This window comes from Cyprinodon variegatus, unplaced genomic scaffold (assembly GCF_000732505.1).
Source record: "Cyprinodon variegatus isolate N-32 unplaced genomic scaffold, C_variegatus-1.0 Scaffold117, whole genome shotgun sequence".
NCBI classification, from domain to species: domain Eukaryota; kingdom Metazoa; phylum Chordata; class Actinopteri; order Cyprinodontiformes; family Cyprinodontidae; genus Cyprinodon; species Cyprinodon variegatus.
The window spans coordinates 1357353-1368469 of record NW_015150570.1 but is presented as its reverse complement, the minus strand read 5'-3'; the positions used below and the strand labels follow the sequence as shown (position 1 = coordinate 1368469).

The following is an 11117-nucleotide window of genomic DNA, read 5'->3' as shown; positions in this document are numbered from 1 at the left end:
ATGGACCTTGCACTTTGCACCTTCTTGCAAAATAAAGTTGTTTAAATATCTTACCAAATGTTTACTTACATAGACTTGTTACCAAGCAAAGCCAATTGGTAAAAAAAAACCCCTAACAATCCGCTGGAAATGAATAAGTCACTCCAGCATTCTCTGAACCTATTCCCCTCACAGGAAGTTTGGAGAAACAGCATTGCCTCTAATACCTCTTGCCCATCCCATTTTTCCTGAATATACTTCCTGATTGGTCCAAGCTCCAGCAGTTGCATTCTTATTGGCCAGTTGAATGGCTTGTTTGTCTCCTATTGGCCAACTGTGACTGAGCTGCCTTGTCCTGCTTTGTGCTGCTCTGTGGACAGCAGCAGGGGTCTGTAAAGTGGAGGGAGGGAAAGAATTGAAGAAAGGACAGATTGGAACTAGATGAGGGAAGGGGGTATTGGGTGGGGGGGTATGTAAAAAAACAGAGTGTGAGAGAAGGAAGATTTAGTGTAGAACAGAAACAGACAGGCAAAAGAGGAAGAGCCAGAAAGGGGAGGGAGCAAAGAGAGCTACCTCATCTTGAGCTGCCAGTACACACGGTGCCGGGGAGAAGTTGTGGGAAAGTAAACAGCACAGGAGAATTCAAATCTGTGTTCTATCACTTGCAGCCCTCAAAGGAGACTATAGAGATGGGAGTGCTGTTGTAAAAACTGACTATTTATGGGATGTTTCTAGGATTAAAGGGTCACCAGGGAGTGCCTGAAGCTTCTTGGAGGACATAGCCTGCTGTTACTGACAAGAAGGTGAGATGTGCATTTACTTATTTTCAAGAAACACTGCTGATTTATTTACTTGATTTTGCCGTTGCTCTGTCTTTCTTTTCTCTCTCAGCATGTTGGAAAGAAAGCATGTTTGTCCAAATGGGGCTATTGATGGAGTTGAGTTGGGGGTGGGTATGCTGGTTTGTCCCTGCCTGGCTTTCAGCCTGACAGCTATACGGCCAGCTAAGAAGACAAGAAAATGTGGAGGAGGAGAGCAGGGGATGGACAGGGCCGATAAAGTGAAGCCCTTTAGCAAAGTACACAACATCATGGACAATTAAACCTTGGGCCTGACTCAAAGAGCCGGCAGGGATAGAGAGCATGAGGCCTTGTTATGATAGCCGTAGTTTCCGTGACAGGCTCCAGGAAGGATGGTTGAGGGATTTACAGCTCATCCAAAATCCACACCTATAGCTGGCCATTTTTCAGCTTCAGTGCACAGCTCTTATTGTCCCTCAGGCCATTATTGTCCCTTGGCCGGGATCTGGCCTACACCATTCCAGTTTTGACGGTTGCTTCCCAGAGTACAAAAAGCCCCTCCCAGGATGAATTTCACACTGGCTCTCAGCAGAATAAGCGTGGGGGGGATTCTGGGAGCAAAGGGATGGGAGGGAGGGATCTAAGGGACCTCTGACACAGTCTCTGCTCTGACCAAAGAAATTTGCATTTTAAGCTGAGGCACTGTTTCAGCCTTTTTTCCCCCCCCCGGATGTCCTAAAGCTTTCTTGTCAAAAACTCTCTGAACTTCTAGTCACAGCCTGAGACCTCTGAAAAACATCCTCAATCCAAGCATGCATTGCTTTAAACTATCGCAAAGACTTCTGTCCACTGACAGTCATCTTTTATTAGACGAAAACTTGCTCTCACGCCATCATTCACAGGGCCTTGATGCTCCACTACACAATAAGTCATTTGATAGTGGGGACACGCCTTCCACATGTTCAGTGATATAATGTACAACAAGCCCAGTACAGTCATCTGAGATTGTCTGATCATTAACCCGCAGAGGGAATTCAAGGATGTCAAAGGAAGCTGACTTTTACGTAAAATACTTTTGTGTCCAGGCCACATAACCTCATTCAAACGCAACAAATCAGCACAACTACACATTTAACCAACAGGGATTTCCTCTAAGCGTTTGAAGATAACTGTACAACAAAAACATTTTGCTGTTTTGTTACAGAATTCTTTTTATGTTGTGAGAAAGCTGCCCTGTTACGGACCCTAATGTTTATTTGTTTTTAACTGACCTGTTTCTAGATGATACATTTTGAAGTCATGATAAGGAGGGAGAGAGCTTTGAACAAAAACACATCTTCTGTGAACCTACAGTACCAGCCATTGTTTGATGGATATCTTATTAGGGCTGAGTTTAAACCATTCTGCCTTCAAACCGTTATTTTATAAGGTAAAATACAAAATAAAAATATTGCAGTCCATATTAGTTTGACTGCTCTGCACAGTTATTAGCTAAAGTATGCATCCATTACATGAATATCTTGTTTTACAATTTGCTAAGGCTGCACTATTTGATTGAGATCTATTGGCTGTGGGGACCATTGGAGAGCACTGTTCTTCCTGTCATATATTAATTTCCTGGGATGGTGAATCAGAAGACAATGCATTGTTAAATAACTTATACGTTGTAAGAAAGAAAAAATGTTTTTAAGTTATTTTCAGCAAATCCCAACCTTCCAGTCCTAATGTTGCAGCAACTTTTCTGTTCTTAGCAAACAAAACTGAAACCTATATTTATATTCTGCTCCTGTAGCCCATTTGCTTCAGTGCCCGTCCTGTTGTTGTTCTAGAGTAGACACACTGTGGATAACTTGGCTCCAGTGGGAGGTTATTTACATACTACACCATCTATTTTTCTGAGCATTCTCTTGAAACCAGTGTCTAAACAGATTTGAATTACTCAAATAAGAGTTTTAAGCATCAACTATGTCAAGTTTAAAGTCACTTGAATCGCATTCCTGTCTTTTTCCATGATACTTGATTTTGACTTCAGCATGTTGACCTGCCATTTCTAGCTGTCTATGAACTGACAGCGATTAAATAGGTGTACCAATTGAAGGGCCTAGCTGGTCTATAGAATATCAGCTAAATGGATCAGAACGTTTTTTGTTCTAATGTATTTGCTTTATTGAGTTTGGTGTTTGGAAAGTTTGTTAACGTGAAGCTAAAAGTCTTTTACATTGTAGGAGAATGTCGCCCTTTTGTTTGTGGAACTAGTCAGTGTACATTTTTATTATTTATTTTAGTAAGGTGATAGAAATAAAGCAGATTCTAAGATTTAAAAAGACACACTGTTTACGCATTGTGAAAATATTTTTTTAAATCATTTTTTATAAATACATTTGTGAAGATGTTGATGTTATATAATAATGTGAATTAGTGAAATTGAGGTAGTGAGTGTTTTTTGATGCAGGTCTGTTTTTGTTAGGTACAAGGGAAATGGGACAGTTTGGATAAGCTTGGTATTGCATTTCATGTTTCAAAACCAAAATCACTAGTTCTAAAATAAGAAATAAAAAATGTCTGTTGTTGTTTTTCTTTAGGGTTAGGTACTGTATATTCATTTACCCTTCTGCCTCACGCTCTTCTTTTTACTTTAAGGGTCTAATTTGTTATCAGCTCACCGAAAATAATTTTTATGTGAAATTCTGGAACTGTTGAATTGTAAGCTAGAATGGCATTAAATCTTTTAAAAATATGACTTGAGTGGATTTCTATTTGCACATATCTAGTTTGGGACATCAGAAAAGCAAACCGCTAACTATTGTGCTGATGCTACAATCAGCGCTCTTTGTTACCCTTAGCACAAAGTATTAAAGATAACTACATGTCTTAATAGATACTGAGGGCAGCAGTGGATGGTAGCAATAAAATGACTTTATCACAGCAATAATTACTTTGAGATATATCTTATAATGCATATTGTTTTTACTATATCCAAGTCACAACTGTTTGCCAATCTTTGGTCCAAGTCGTAGGTCTTCCAATGAAGTTTATTCCAGAACTTGGCAAGACAAGACATTAACTAATCCTACCAAAAGTTTTTTGTTACATAAGAAGAAAATATCTAGGATATATTTGCTGATTTTCTTATTTTTAAAACCACTTGTTCAGTTTTCCTAAGTAAAAACAAATGAAGACCTTTAAAAGATGAATCAATTAATGCATAATTCCTAACAGATTATTTCCTTTAGGTAAGACAGGGCCACCACTAAATCTTGCAACTAAAAGCATGATTTGTATGCCTAGCTGGTTCCACAGTAAAGCAGGGAAAAGTTCTGCCTTCAAACCTAGTACTTGAAACTCTAGAAAACACAATAAAACGTACATTCTGAGTAATGCAGTTCTGTGTAAGGATAACAGGCAACGAGGAGATTGCTGATATATGATTGGTGGGCCATCAAAAAGAGCTTATTTGATTCTGACAATGGTGACTCAGGGTGTAGAAGTTTGTTCTTTAAGTGGTTAGGTACCGGTTTGAGCCCCTACTCGATCTGTCTCTGTAGTTGTGTCCATGGGATAGACACCGATGTTTGGCGGCCTTGCTTCTATCAGTCTGCCCAAGGGCAGCTATAGCTACAATGTAGCTTGCCACCATCACAGTGTGAATGTGTGAATGACTGAATCTAGTGTAAAGTGCTTTTGGGTACTTGGACGTGATAAAGCGCTATATAGTGCAGGCCTGTATTAATTAATTTCCTAAAGGCAGCAAGTACAGAGATTGCAATAAAATAGAGATGGTCTTTTACTTAGTCTTGTCAATATATTTTTGAATTAGAAGGAAATGTTTTACACCTGTTGAGGTCATTGAAGATAACCCAAAGATTTGTACATAAGGTATGGGGAGCATCATGTTTAACATTGCGGTGTCCATATAATCTGTAAAACTCCCTGCATAATTATAATAAAGCAATTTATATGCATGAAACAAGCGGAACACTATGGCAATAGCCCTACTGCTCCACTTGTGAAAGTAAAATCTGTTGGGCTCTTTTTGGCATCAAGACAATTATTCTTATTGCCACATTGCCAGACAGAACACTGTTAAAATAAAAGAAAAAGAAAAAAAGGAGCGTCATGTTTATGGGTAATCAAACTAAAATCTTTCAGCCTTTTTGTTTGTGCAGGATCCAAAATGCATGCTGCTATGAAGGTATAATGACTAATATCAGCTGAGACAGATCTGCAGAAGAAAAATATTTAAACTATGGTAACCCAAAAATTAGAAAATATTCAACATCAGACTCTTTGATGTTTATATTTACTTTTTAACTTTATGGGAGAATAATTCCAACTTCTTGACAAATGTATTGTTGTATTGCAATGTATTATAGTAACAAATATTAATTAAAATGTAGATAAAAGGAAAATTCAGACACCTTGAAACATCTACCGTAGTATTAGTTTTAAAGCCTCTTTAGATGTGCTTATTATTATCTTTTATGTTGAAATTAAATAATTCTGTGACACACTTATTTTTCTATACAGACTTTAGTATTTCAGCCAGCCATTTATGTTTTGTTTGATTTCTTGCATTACATGATAAATAAAATGGCTTCTGGTTGATGCCTGCTGTGTTCTTATCTGTGTTCAGCATGTGAAAAGTACAGCAAGAAATGTTTCCTTTTCATCGTTGTGTAATGAAAACAATTGGGAGATAGGAGGTAGAGGTTATTCTAACTGTGTCCTTGATTAATGGGATTTCATCAGCATCTCTCTGCTGTGTGGACTGACATTCCTCTCTTCAGCAGAGGGCAAATGAAGGCCAAGCTGACTGCCGAATGCATAATATATTCCTACATGTCTTGAACGCTGTCAAAACGAATGTAAACCTGAGGGGAAAATGCAAACAAATCTTCATCGAGGTCTGTGGATAATGCATCATGTTGTGTGTAAACTACATTATTGCATTCAATATGTCAGCTGCAATGCTGAAAATAATTTAAAGTTGAATTTAAAATAACTGTAACATCTGAAAGATATAGTCCAGAAATAGACTTTTTTGTATTACGAGAAAGTGTGAGGGTAATGTTGTGTTGAAATGAATCCATGAAATCCATAAATGCCTGTGAACAGCCTCCCACTCAGATTATTATGCCTTTTGACAGCCAAAAAAGACATATTCCATCTGTTCTAGTGTCCCTGTTTGCGGTTTGTAAATTGGCCAAGTAACATCAGAATCTCTTGATAGGAAGTCTGCAGGGATACAGAAGAAGGAAGTAGAGCCAGAGGCAGAATTGCTTCTTCCTGCTACATTTTGTTGTCAGTGGTCTGTCATTGAGTGTTGTTGTGCCGCTTTCTTAAAAGAAAAACCTTCAAGTGTTTCTGCTTGTGGTAATTTTCTGTGAGATTTTGCGGTGCCATTTATTCAGTCATCATCATCGTCTGCAGTCTGCTGTTGTCTGTTCATGGACCGGACTCCCTCTTATCAGTCCTTTGTGCATTTCTTTGCTGTTGGTCATATATTCTCTGTAAAACTGTTGAAAGACCTAGTAAAGGGAATACATCAGCTCTACAAAAACCTCTAGGGTTCAAGATTGAACTTGCTTCTTATTGGCTTGAATATTGTAAATTTTGGAACTGAAGAAAGATTTCCTTGGACTACTATTTCTAATAAAAGTAGGACAACAGGGAGCTGAGAAGGAGTTAGGCAACATAAATCAGCAGACAAGTACTAAACAGATGCAGCACTGTTAACTAAGACTGAATGGAAATAAACTGGAGGAGTACCAAGAGCCACGGTATGCAAATCAATAAAATATCTTGATTAAAACAAGATCATAGTGAAATACAATGCAAATGGATGTCCAAGACGGCCATACATTACCCTTATAAATGTAAGCAATACCAATCTATAACAGTGCATAGGCTTTTATGTGACAGCTCTCCAATAATTACTGAAAACGTGTTGAGTGTTTTCTTTGCTCTATGTAGGTCAGAGACAGAAGTGTGAAGGGTTAGTTTCATCTCTATTCTTGTATGTTTCTTATTTTCTCCATAAGAATGGCTTTCACACAACTCTGCTCCTGGGGCTCTTTATTTTTCTAAGCAGCTATCTTTTTCATGTGCTGTTCAAATATCTATATGCTTAAAGAAAGCCGCTGAGGATATTTTATTTCAACCCGAGAAGCTAAACTTTAAGGTATCAGATCTGTTCGCAGGTAGAACTTTAATTTAAGACACCAGCTTTTTTACATCTCTTAGTGTTATTTTGCTTTACTCTGTCCATCTCAGTGAAGTGTACAAGAGAGAATGATTGCTCAGTCAGTGTGTCTTTTTTCTGTAAAAGAATAATGACAAATCTTCATCACTGGTTTTTAGAAATAAAATGTGGAGCTTTTATCCAACTAAACTATATTGTCTGCATTCACCACAACACAGGCTGCACATCCACCACCCAAATGACCTTTGTTGTAATCAGCACTGCTCTGATAAATGCAGAAACAACGCAAGGCAGGTTTTCCAACCACAAAACGCTCTTTGTTATTTTCACCACTGAGTGGGACAAACAACATAGCTGTGTTTGTGGCACAGAGGATGTATAGTAAAGTGGCTTGAAGGCTGTAGTGGACTGGAATAATTGTTAGGTGAAATGCTTGTCTTTACAAAAAATATGCCTGCTTCTCAAAACATAGTTTTTATTATCCTCATTATTATTATTAGTTTATTTGATAGGGACGGATGCAATGAGAAAAGAAATGCAGTAACAAACTGAGTAAAACAGCAGTCCTAGAGTATATCTTTATCATGGTGAATATAGCATTGGATAATCTGTTGCTCTTGTCCCTGGATGGTCTTTTAAAAACAGTCTATATAAAATACTACAACAAATAAAGTAATGGTTATAGACCAACAATTGCAGTTATGAACTTAAAACGGTGACAAAACAGTAAACATCATTAAAATGATTTTTTTGGTGGAACAATTGCATGGTTTGTTTTTCAAAATGGTGAAGTTAGTTACGAACTTTAAACTGACAGGGAGTTAATGCCAAAGTACAGGGCCTCTATCTGAGAGAGAAGTTTTAGCAAAAGAGTCAGCTCTTGTGGATCGGCTGAAGTTCTGCTTTTAATGTATGACTCAGACAACTTTTATTGTTATTTCTTATACACAGAGCGTATACAAAACAAAATTTCATTTAGTACAGCTTTTCTGACAGTAAATTAACATTTTCATTCCATAAGCAAATGTATACATTTGCATGTGGACATTAAAAAATCACTTTAAACAGAAAAAAAAAATGGTGCAGCAGTGAAATCTGGTTTGCTTCTTGTGTAGCCAACCGGGCCAGATTTAGCAGGCTTTCTAGTGGTTTGAGAGTAGTGTGGTGAATCTGTGACCAAACGGTAACTCTGTAAGACTTCAAGGCCATGTTCATAACCAGCAGGCTAACAAATTAAATTTTTCAATGAGTACTTACTTTCTCATATAAACTCAATGTATGGAAAATGTCTCTAAAAATGTTAACAAAGCAATGTTTGCTTTGTAATGTTGCTTTTGAAATGATGAAAAACATTAAATCAAACTGGATTATCAGTTGTAATCCTTGCTTGAAGCAAATAAAATAGGGAAACTGGTTTTGCTATTTAAAACAAGTGTGCATCTGAATCAGTGTTGTGTGTTTACTCATCCCAAAAGATTTTATAGGTTTGCCATGACGGGCAGCAACATGTTGGTACTGAACTCTGACTGCTGAAAAAGCATATGATCAATATGAAAAGCTAAAAAGAAAAAGAAACAATAAGATGCCACCTCAAAAAAATCAGTGTTTTTTTGGACTTCTCCAGCAGCATTATTTTTTAATGCAGTGCAAACATGTATGTTTAGGCCACAATAAAATGTGGAGAGAAAACTGCTATGTTTGAAAGGATATTGCTGCACAATTTCAAATGAATCTGTTCTTTTGAGAAAACTGGGGGATATTTTCTGCTTTTTTCAAAGCCATCACTATTTTCTCACTGTACAGTAGTTCTAATAGATTAAGTATTTGGCAAAAAAGAGACCTAATTAAGAGTTAAATGATATGATGTCTTATATTGCATTGAAAATGTAATAATTAAACAGTGTGCATTACTATATGTACAATCCTATAATAATGTTGATCCTTTTAAGCTAACAATATAAGTTCTTTATCGTTTGTCTATTTTACACTATTATTTTGATTATTTGCACAGTAAAGCTAACTTTTTAAACCATTAGCAATTTTATTTTTAAGCAACTAAGCCAATCTTAAAAGAACATGATTCAACACCTACACTTGTTTCTTTTTATTTTAAGGATATGGTATAATATAAATCCAACCTGGAGAGACTTACAAAGAGAAAGTTTAGGAAATACTACATTTATTTATTCATGTGACACAATCAGATTATTCATAACTTTTCAATCTATGCAAGGACTTATTGACTCTCTGCAATCCGTCACACTAAGCATGAATGCAGCGACAGTGGAGAGGAAAACTGCCTTTTAATAGGAAGACACCTCTAGTAGAACCAGGCTCAGTGAGGCTGACCTGTTCAAGGAAGCAGAAGTAGATAAAAAAATAAACAAAATTAGTTTTTTGGCGCTGGCGCTCTGGCAGAAGACTTTGATGCTCTGAATCAACATACCCCTGGATGAGTAACCTAGAAATAGATGAGAGTAGTCTTCCCCCAGGGCCTGGAATCTGGTGGAGAATTTAGCCACAAGGTGATGAGACCGAGAGAACAGTCTGAGAATGAGGGAGGAGGAAGGAGAGTGAAGGGGATTTTGAAAGATGATTGGCTTCAGAGAAGGTGTGGCTCCCCAGTTGATTAGCTGTAGCTGAATGAGGGACATCGCAGGTGCTTCAGGTGAAGCTGTCTTCCAGATTAAATTTACGCTTAAGTTTAATTACTCCAATAACTACACATAAATAATTCCTGCTGAACATAGTAAATCAAAGGATTTGCTGAACATTTGCAAAGATTGTTGTGTTAATAACACAAGAATTTGTAGCCAACAAGTCAATTTTAAAATAAAAATCAATTTGGCAGTTCCTCTTTATTATGTAACCTTTGTGAATAATATGCCAAACAAATAATAATGATTATGGTATTTTGGCTTATTTGCTATTAAGACAAAAAAAAATATTGTCATTTTCACCTGGGAAAAACAGACTCTCATATGGACAAGCATCCCAGCCAGAACTATGGGGGTTGCCATTTCTGTTGGTTTCTGCTGAGAACTTCCGGGAGCGTCTTGGAGTGTGCTCTGTGGCGTGAGAGAGGAAAAGTTGGAGATTGAATGGTTTGTGGTCATTGTCGAAGAAAGCCACTCTGTATTGGGTTAGATAAAGTCATAAAAGAGTCATGTTGTGACTGCTCCTACACCACATAAAACTCAATGGAAACAGGAGGGCACCTGGCCCTGCTTTTTTTCCCCCAGGTGCTATACCGGAGTCTTTCGTGCAGCAGCAGGTTATTACAGAATGGGAAAAGAAATCAGGTGTAAGTAGCAGAAATTGCTTGGTGGTAAAAATAAATTTATACATCCATGAAAGAGGTGTCTTACCGAAGATGATGGTGGATTTTAACAAGGCAATTTCTTATGTGCCACAGTTAATCTGGCACTTCTAGGTGGAGAATGTAAGCAGTCTATATATATAACCATGTCTTGAACGCCACCTGAACACTAAACACTGCGCATCTGGCTAAGAAGGCTCCGCAGCAGCTTTATGTCTGAGCAAACCGATGAAGTCTGGTTTATTTCTGATTATCCTTAGAAACTTCTATAGCTGCATAACTAATATGATCTTGACCAGTTTCATCACAGTCGGGCATACTGTATCAGCATTTCTTGATTAGGTGGTTCACAAACCTCTGCAGGCAGTGGTACAGACAGCTAAAAACATCAACACGACTGTCAGAATCCAGAGAACAGCTGTCACCATCCTCAAGACCCTCACCCACCTTTAGTGGGGACTTTTCACACCTATCGCTTCAGGCTATAGGTAAGGAAGTGGGAGAAATTGGATACAGTTCTTCAGACTGAGGATCTCATTCTTTCTTCCTTCAAGCTTCTTAAACTGCTGACACTTCTCTATAAACACATTGTGTATATACACTAGCTTTATGTAGATGATCTTACTATCATTTGATTATGAACATTTTGGTTTGCTCATTGCTTGTAGCAATATATCCCATTTTTGCAACCATCTCTGTGTATTTATTTTTGCTATTACTTCTCAAAGTGCTGCTGGATAAAAAGGCTGGTAAAGACTTCTTCCGTCAGTTTGCTTACTTCAGGGGTTTTAGTATATTAGATCAGCAAATTCCTGGT

The 11117-nt window shown here is 37.6% G+C and overlaps 1 protein-coding gene across 3 annotated transcripts in view; it reads left to right on the top strand.

Moving 5' to 3' along the window:
* The first annotated feature begins 454 nt into the window (after positions 1-454).
* Positions 455-11117, top strand: part of arhgef10l (Rho guanine nucleotide exchange factor 10 like) — a 168058-nt gene continuing 157395 nt past the window's right edge. For 2 of the 3 annotated variants that reach the window (XM_015375350.1, XM_015375351.1), the window contains exon 1: positions 455-782. The gene's annotated coding sequence lies outside the window, so the exon portion shown is untranslated. The remainder of the gene's footprint in view (positions 783-11117) is intronic. The other variant, XM_015375349.1, reaches the window with a different exon arrangement.